At 36.6% G+C, this 9,154-nt stretch overlaps 1 long non-coding RNA gene across 3 annotated transcripts in view; it reads left to right on the plus strand.

The window, feature by feature from the left end:
* The first annotated feature begins 605 nt into the window (after positions 1-605).
* Positions 606-9,154, plus strand: part of LOC135225038 (uncharacterized) — a 15,518-nt gene continuing 6,969 nt past the window's right edge. The window contains exons 1-2 of one of the 3 annotated variants that reach the window (XR_010316888.1): positions 606-1,157; positions 5,790-5,988. This is a non-coding gene — a long non-coding RNA (uncharacterized LOC135225038). The remainder of the gene's footprint in view (positions 1,158-5,789; positions 5,989-9,154) is intronic. The other 2 variants (XR_010316889.1, XR_010316890.1) reach the window with 2 other exon arrangements.

A 9,154-nucleotide genomic window follows, 5' to 3' on the forward strand; every position in this document is an offset into this window, starting at 1 on the left:
TTAATCCGACATCCGCCTCAATTACTAACAAATAAATAAATCCGAGATATCAATAATTAGGATATAAACTATTAAATTTAATAAAGTTAAGCACTATGTTGCTGACTGGAGCGGGTTCTCCAACCCAACCGCCTAGACGGGAGCGAGGAGAGCTCAGCGAAAAGATGGTCTCTCCACTAACGATCAGGCTCTCCGGTGCAGGTCGTTGACGCAGACATTTCATCAATTCAGATGAACTATTTGGCCAGGCCGAAAAATAACGTTCAGGTGTGCCTGCACAATTCGATTGTACAGGTAAACCTCGACAGGTATACCTGAATGTTAGTGGCGGCCGGTATCAGACTATCAGTCACCCAGTTCACTGGATTCAAAGCAAAAGTGTCAAGAGTTGTAAACTGTAATCATGTGTTCATCAACACAAATTCTCAGTAGAACGTAATAAATTTAACTGTCAACAGAAGTTGTGAGATAATTCTACTATGTGCTGGAGTCAAATAGGAAGAAAAGGAGTCCAGGTAAAAATTTTGGCTTCACGTATCCGCTAAATAAGTTTGGTGGCCTTGAAACGTCACCGGATTACTCCTTACTTTCCTGTCATTCGTTGACTAACCACCTATCAGCAATCAATAGCTTAGCGTGTGTTTTGGTCTGGTATCTTTTGATTTGTGCTGAGCAGTGTGATATATTTACGGTATTATTCTGTCGTTAAAAGCCTAAATATAGAGGCTTATAAGTGGCATGCAAATCCAGGAATGCTGTGTGTTGGTACACTGAAAAAATGTTGGCAAAGTACAGAATAACTGTAGTATTTCATTCCAAGGTGCAACTTTACCAAAGATGGTCTCTGCCAAACACTTGTGATACCTAACCTGAGTTAGCCTATGATTTTTAACTTTATGAAATGTAGGCTGTCAAGCCAAATACTGGAACACCTCCGGTCATTCCGCGCTTAAGACAGTGAAGAGAGGAAGTTGGAGTGGTGGGGCCACAAGATCAAGAAAATAAAGATGTTTAGTAGGCCTTCAGGGATTGAACAGCAAAACTGAAGAAAGGAAGTTGGAATGGAGGTAAAGTAAGTCTATAAGAGGGTGCATTTGGTTGGCCTAATGCCGGTAGCGCACCATGTTAGTACCTCTGCCGGCTTTACTATCTTACGGGTAGCGTTTTATTATGTTCATGGTATTTGTCTGTCAAAATAAGCCTAGTAATTGTGTTTTTCGCGCGATTGAGTTATGTTTTATATTATCATATATAGACAAATGGAGGCCAGATACTGCATAGATATATTACAGTCGAAAAGGATAACCAAGTTTATCATACACTGATTAATAGGTAGAAACGTTTTGACATGGCCATAGTGGCAAATTACACGTAGCCTATACTTCACTTGAGCTGAATGTAGTGCAGCGCAGGTTAAGAGCAATTACCAAGGTGGAAGTTACGATCACCGAGCGTAAGGTTTTTGCAACGATTTTCGGGTATAGCCTATACACATTTTATAAATTGCTGATTTGACAAGAGGCGGTAACTAATTTAGGTATATATAAAAAAAAAACTTTAGAAAGGTGCTCATTTTAGTATCACTGGGGGAACAAAAATCACAAGGCTGTGCATTCTGAATGCTTAGCTTGCCTTTCTGTTCTCACATAGGATAAGTAAATTGATTTTTTAATGTCAATTTTATAATTTTTGTCACACATGGTTTCCATAAAATACAACCCGGCATTGTTAATAGCGGGATGTCAAAATAATGTTCTTCCTCCTTGATTTTTAAAGAGCTACTGTTGCTTTACCCTTCCTGTCCAGTGTACCCTAGGGGCCCATCCTACTTTATTGCTATGATTGTAACGAAGGCTATTAATGAGATCAGTATGGAAGGAAGACATTAGATTAGATATGACAGTGTAGATTACCACAATGGAATACATAAAATCGACAGCAGTTCAGTTGCGACTTTAGCTCTGAATCCAGATGTTAACTTAAGATTCTCGTGGCCCTCCGTCTTTTCTGGTTGTTCGTATAGTATCTCTTAATCTTAATTATTATATAGTATCTCTTACTATTACTCACAAATAGTTTTCATATTAATGTAGCTCTGGTTTATCTGTGATGACGCAAAAGGGCATATTTACTGTTATAGTTATTTTCGTATTTTTTGTGTAGCTATAATCCCATGTCTCATATATAGTATAGCTATATAGTATAAATGAGTGCATTGGTTGGAATTCAAAGTCTATCTGGGTACATCCTATTAGGATAGAATTGAATGTTTATTGAAGAAAATACTTCCACGTCAGGTCCCGTAGGGGTTTAGTGCCGTTCTGCAGCGTCCGTTCGGCAGCTAGCGGCAACCCCTTTCATTCCTCATACTGTACCTCAATTTATATTATCTTTCTTCCATCTTGCTATCCCTCCCTCCTAACAATTTTTCATAGTGCAACTGCGAGGTTTTCCACTTGTTACACTTTTACCTTCAATTTATGTTTCAACACTGAATGACCTCATAGTGCGCAGCACTTGGCCTAAACTCTATATTCCATTTCATTCCATTCCAAGTCAGGGTCAGCTGACACTGTAGTAGTGAGGTATTACGCCCTCACCTATATACTGGTAAGGACGATTTGGATCAATGAAACTATTTTATTTCATGTCAGATACAATTACAATAATTATCGTCCTTCAGAGCGCGAGATTGAACATATTTTTTCTTGCTGCTTGAAGAATTAGACACAGTATGTTATATATAAAAAATAAATGTTTTTATCTGATTCAATAGGATAAAGAGAGAGAGAGAGAGAGAGAGAGAGAGAGAGAGAGAGAGAGAGAGAGAGAGAGAGAGAAACGTTGGAATTGGAATTAAAATATAAAATTAAGGCCAAAGGCTAAGCTCTGGGACCTATGAAGTCATTCAGGGCTTAAAGGAAAATTGAGAGTAAAGAAGGTTTTTTAAAGGAGCAACAGGAGGAAAACCTCGCAGTTGCAGTAGGAAACAATTGTTAGGAGAGGGTGGAAATTAAGATGGAAGAAAAAGAATATGAACGGAGGTACAGTAAAAGGAATGAAATGGGTTGCAGCTGTGGGCCGAAGGGACGCTGCAAAGAACCTTAAGTAATGTCTACAGTTTTACCGCGTCAGGTGCACTGATAGCACTATCCTCTTTATGGGGGAGAGAAGAAAGTTAATTTTAACACACCGAACGTTTCTTAGCATGAACATCAAGAACAAAAAGACCAAACACCTAACACAAACTATTAAATCAAATGAAATGAAAGGGTAGACACTGGAAGATCTACGGAAGGTCTCTGTATTTTTGGGGAAAATCTTAGAATAAACCTCACCTTGAAAAAGTTGGACTTTTTGCGGTAACCCTTCCTCAAGATTCCAGTATCCGTACGGCTTGATTCCTTGGTTTCCTATGTTGCAGTAGAAACATCTCCAGTAAGTTTTGGTTGATTTTTGCCAGTCTGTGGTAGGAATGAGGAGGAATGTCTTCACATGTGTAACATTCTTTTTGGTGACAATTATCAGTGATCTTTAAACATGAAATATTTAGTGATTTCTATTTCATACAAGGGGATTCTGTTATATCTAAGACATTTATTTTGTGTTTGTGCATATTTAAGAAGTGTCTTGTGAGATCGACTTTTCATTTTTAGAAGATTGAAGCTGAAATTCTTGTTATGTAAGCTGTCATCAAATAATAGCGTAACGACATTAAGCTCAGACGCTACTCCGAAAACCAACAATACGTAAAAGGCGTACGAGTTAAGTAATAACCTTAACTACTACGAAAATCAATACGTAATAACCTCACCGAGTACTGGTTTGCAGACAGGCAAGTAACATCGTGGGGACTTCAGATGTCGAAGGGTGGTGTCGTCGACGGCCAAGTAGAGAGTGTGGTGCGTGTTGCGAAGCGTCGGGTGGAGCAGAGCTTCCTCCTCTTCTCCCTGCCGCCCTACAAACACGACCACCGTGTTGGGCTGCAGCCACAGGTCGATCGATTCCAGGATACTGAAAAAAAAAGACTTTTATTTAAGCGACACCACTGATATTGGTTGTATGACACCAGTTTGCCGTATAAATCAATTAACATTTTTCTTAATTGACGCATATGCAAAGTGGCTTGTTATTCCTAACGCATTCAAACGTTCAGGAGTTTTTCTTTTATTTCGCAGTTCACTGCTAGGTCTTTGGACAGAACTTTGAAATTCATTTAAATGAGAGAAGAAGGAATGTTTGAAACTTTACGAAAATTACGGGAACAATTAATACATGAATAAAACGTATGATTAATTTCAACATCACTGGACCTCATTTTATAATTTTAGTGTCTGATATTTTCAACGTTCTCAGTCCCGCCAAAGAATTAGCAGCCTTTTATAGAGAGAGCAAGAGAAACTTACTCCAGCACCGAATAGGCGTCAACCGTAGTGACATCCAGGGCAATTCCTCTACAGGTGTCCTTCGAGTCAGGCCACAGCCCTCTTAACAAATCTAGACGAGGCCTTCGCTCCATCCCCAAGAAGGAATTAGCTTCGACCACGACGCTGGGATGATACTTATCGAATAGTTCCCTGCTTGTGCATAATGAATGATAAAATCAAACGATAGAATCAAACGTTCCCCTTATTGGGTGAAATCATTTTTCTTCATGACTTGAATTATGTATTTTGATTTCCCAGAGTCATCGAGGAAACAAAGGAAGACTGCAACTTTAATTTTGTCAAGTTACATTGTAAATAATGTGGTTGTTCAAAGACAAGAATGTGCCTTTCGATTATAAAAATCCAGATATCAAGGCCATTTTGAAAGAGAAATTATTAAAATATTTCACCGAGAATTTTTGTAACATGAAATGCAATGTATTTTAGATGAAAATATATGTAGTTCTGGATTTATTGTAATGTTTCGTAAATAAGTTATCGAATAAAAACTTAAATAAAAAAAAGAAATATTACATGATTATAAGAACTAAGAAATATGGGGAGAGCGTTTTTCTTTACATGAGCAAAACACTAAATCCCGTACTTTACGAGAGGAAGAAGAAGAGTGCGTCCCGAAGCTAACGTCAACAAGTGGCAGCTGTTCAGATACTTCGACACCACTTGGGTGACCATCCTCCCCAGCAGACGACCAGCTTCGTTTCCTGGCTCTCTCCTGTCCATATCTCGGTTTCCAATGCGGTTCGCTGCTGAAGTAGACGCAGCGGGCACCAGGGCAACCGCGGCCATTGTCATGACGAACAGCAGTGTCTTTGCTGGCCGGAATCGAGAATTTTGATGGTCCATGGTTGTCTGATAGGAAATTAAGAAGAAAAACATCTCATGACAAGATTCAGAGCTGAACCTGGAAGTTTCCTTACAGATATAAATGGTTTTGCATGATTTTCTTAGCATACAAACATAAGAAATTAGGTAGTAATTGCAAGGACAATGTAAAGACAACGAATTTGAGAGAACAGTAAACATTTATGTCAGTGTCCTCTCCACAATTCCAAACTAAAATGATATTTTTAAGACAGACCATGGAGGTCATGGTAGTCTTTAGAGGCTCAGTATAATTGTTTACTTCATCTATCGCTTGAGGAATCATTCCACGTATATAACAAAGTTAATAAACTAGCCTCTATTTCATGACTTTAAAAATATGCATTATATATGGCCGAGGTGAATGATTTTTTTTTAATCGAATATGACAGATTTACCATGTTCTGATTAAGGACCTAAAGCCACCGACATTTATGAGCGCTTCGTAAATGACTGATATGCAATGTTTCTCTCTTTCAGATAAAGAAGTTTTAAAATTGAATCCAGTGAGAACTATAGATAGATATGAGAGATGATAGACAAACTCCTGGAAAATCTGCATGCACTCGATATTGAAGATCTGCTTCGTGACTGGACTGGGATGCCGGAAATAGTTGGAAATATAAGGTTACTGCGAGGCGCCAGACATCGGAGTCAAAAGGACCAACGAAACGCATGAGTGAGTAGAATTAAAGCCAGTGTCAACCGTTGTGTGTGTGTGTGTATAGTTTTTTTTAGTGGGAGGGATTAGGAGTTATGAATACCATAGATAGTTGCGACACCACGAAGAAAAAAGTCGTAAATAAGCAGCAGGTAGTCAAAACAATACGTGAAATGAATAATGAGAACGGCAAAAGGGGAGTTCGGGTGAACACGACGCAGGAAAAATCAAACCGATGAAGCTGGGTCATGTTACTGAAGATACGACTCATTCAGATGTTAGAGAATATGTATGGCAACAGCTCTTTAGGTAGGTAGTAATTTTGACGCTTTATAGAGTTACTACCCCAAAATAAGCATAGGTTATGTAACACAAACACCTTATTGTATAGAATCGATGTTGAAGCCGGTCATAAACTCGAAATTTATAGCTTAAAAAACAAGGTGATTGGCCAAATTGCGCATTTAAAAGGCATTTTCATCTAGAATTCAGGGAATATCCTTGGTGTTTATTGGTTCTTAGGAGCCTAAACAGTAAAGATGGATTACTCGAGGTCCATCAAGATATTTAAGTTAAAGAGTATATGAAATCAATATCTTGTCCCCTTCAGTCAATTTAGGTGACTCGATTATTCTTCCCTTTCAGTTATATAATATATATATATATATATATATATATATATATATATATATATATATATATAATATATTTTGATATGGGAAATGACACATTCAGGAGAATACATTTACATGTATTCCATTATCATACTAATATTTTCTCCTTCACTGTTGAGCAACATTCCTCTTCTTGCCTGCTTTAGGTTGACTTTCCCTTAATGGTTACGTGGTCGTATTTCAGCTCATGTTTTGATTCGCCTTATTCTGGAATGCCCCATTGGTGAATTATACAGGTAATATTTGTATAGTTAAACTTTTGTAATTTTACATCTGACTAGTAATAGAGGGCAGTCTCCTACCCGTGGCATTGGTTGTTTGTCTTCCATGTTTTATTTATATATTGAGTTCACTTAGGCAGAACGTTAAACAAGATTAAGTGTGACTTGTGGATTTATTAGTGTAACAAGTGACTCTGGATTTACCAACTAAAAATAGCAACCGATTGGTAAGACTTATATATTAGTGGATTTCAGCCATTTTTCATTTAGTTGTCTAATTGTTTTTGGTTATTGGCGTTGGTGATTGATTGAGAATTGTTGGTCGAACAGCGTTTTTGTAGAATGGTTCTGTAAATTGTTTTTGTGCTTTTTATGGTCAGGTGATATACTATGAGGACCGAACTTATCTATATTGAGTTGGAAAATTATCTGGTTGGATATGTCTAATATGTCTAATTTCTCTTGTTTACGCACATCATATATTTTCGAAGTCGTTAGATAAAATGGTGTAAGTATTAGAGTAAATGGAATATAAGTATTGTAAAAAATTTTGTTACCGTGTATCACTCAAACTTAGCATCTAGCTCGACAAGACAGAGTATTAAACAAGGTCCTTGCCTAACAGTAATTTTCCTACAAAATCTGATCTTTTTAATTGTGTTGCCATTTTATTAGAAGCGGACACTCATAAATAACTTTAAAATCTTTATTAATATATATATATATTATATATATATATATATATATATATTATATATATATATGCATTTATTGTAGTCATTATATATATATATATATTATATACATATATATATATATTATATATATATGTTATATATTATATATATATATATATATATATATATATATATATATATATATATATACTATATGTATATGTGTATATTTACATAAATCCAGTTGCAACAGATAAAGAAGCAGTGAAAAGTTTCATTGTCAGTAGAAGGCCCCTTTTGTGATCACTGACGATATTGAAACGTAGTTAACGTATATTATTTATCTTCTAAAAAACGGATATCCTGAACGTTTTACCCGCATTCCATGACGTTACTTCGAATGTTTTACCAGTACTACATGAGATTATTTTCAGCGAAGTTTAGACACAATATGAGCATATATCTGACGTTTTTCGACTCTGCTTTACTTTGAAGTTTACAAATTTTGTGGTGTGTTCTTGGAAAATATCTGATTTACTGCTCAGACAATTTGAGAGTTAAGGGGAATGTAAAATAAAAAAAAGATTTCAGACACACACACACACATATATATATTATTATATATAGGTATATATTATATATATATGTAAATTTGCACAAACACACGCAAAACCGCCAAACTGTTATCACAATGAAAGTAGTGAAGTTCTTCACACAAATAAACAGTTAATGATATATTCTGATAATTTACTATACTCTGTTTTTTTTCATCTGTCCATCCGCCTGTGGTGTTTTTGTATGGCAACACTGCGTCCCCGGGCTTTAGATAGTTACATTCAGCTTACATTCAACGATTATAATAATATCCTATTTCGAATATTTAACGGTGTAATTCGCATACAGTAAATTATTAAAACACTTTTCAGTTGCAAATGCACGCCCAGATATCCTTTTATTTACCTAAAACTTACACATAGCGTAACTATCTAAAGCCCGGGGCGCAGTGTTACCATACAAAACACCACAGGCAGATGGACAGATGAAAAAAAACAGAGTATAGTTTCATTGAACTCCCAGTGAACCTATAATTCCATTCAAGTAAACATATGGAGAAGAGACATTATACCTAGTGCTCAAGTGCGTCTTGTTACCTGTGTCTCTCAAGTGTTTGTTCCTCGACGTCCCCCGCAGCAATAAAAGGAACACTTGTTCGAAGTAGAAATATCCCGGTCGCCTTCCACGCGTAGATAAGCTGCGACAGAGTCAAACGTGATTTCTGATTGGTTGACACGAGGGAGGGTGGGTTATGGGAGAGCTTATTGGGTACGAGACCTTCGTTAATACTGCGCATGTTGATTGTGCTTTTTACGCAAATTTCAGATTACTCATCGACAGGTCGTTCGTTTAAATACGACACTTCGCCATGGCATTTAACGCGTTTACAGAAGAGCGCATTTATTTTGTTTGGCATTTACTTTCAGTAATGACAGGTACTGAATTGAATTATCATTAGTATAAGCAATAACAGTAGAAGCAGTTGTAATGATAGCAACAACAATGATATATGTATTTGTTTGTTTACTACATACACATATACGTATATATTATATAT

The sequence above is a fragment of the Macrobrachium nipponense genome, chromosome 12, assembly GCF_015104395.2.
Source record: "Macrobrachium nipponense isolate FS-2020 chromosome 12, ASM1510439v2, whole genome shotgun sequence".
Lineage (NCBI taxonomy): Eukaryota > Metazoa > Arthropoda > Malacostraca > Decapoda > Palaemonidae > Macrobrachium > Macrobrachium nipponense.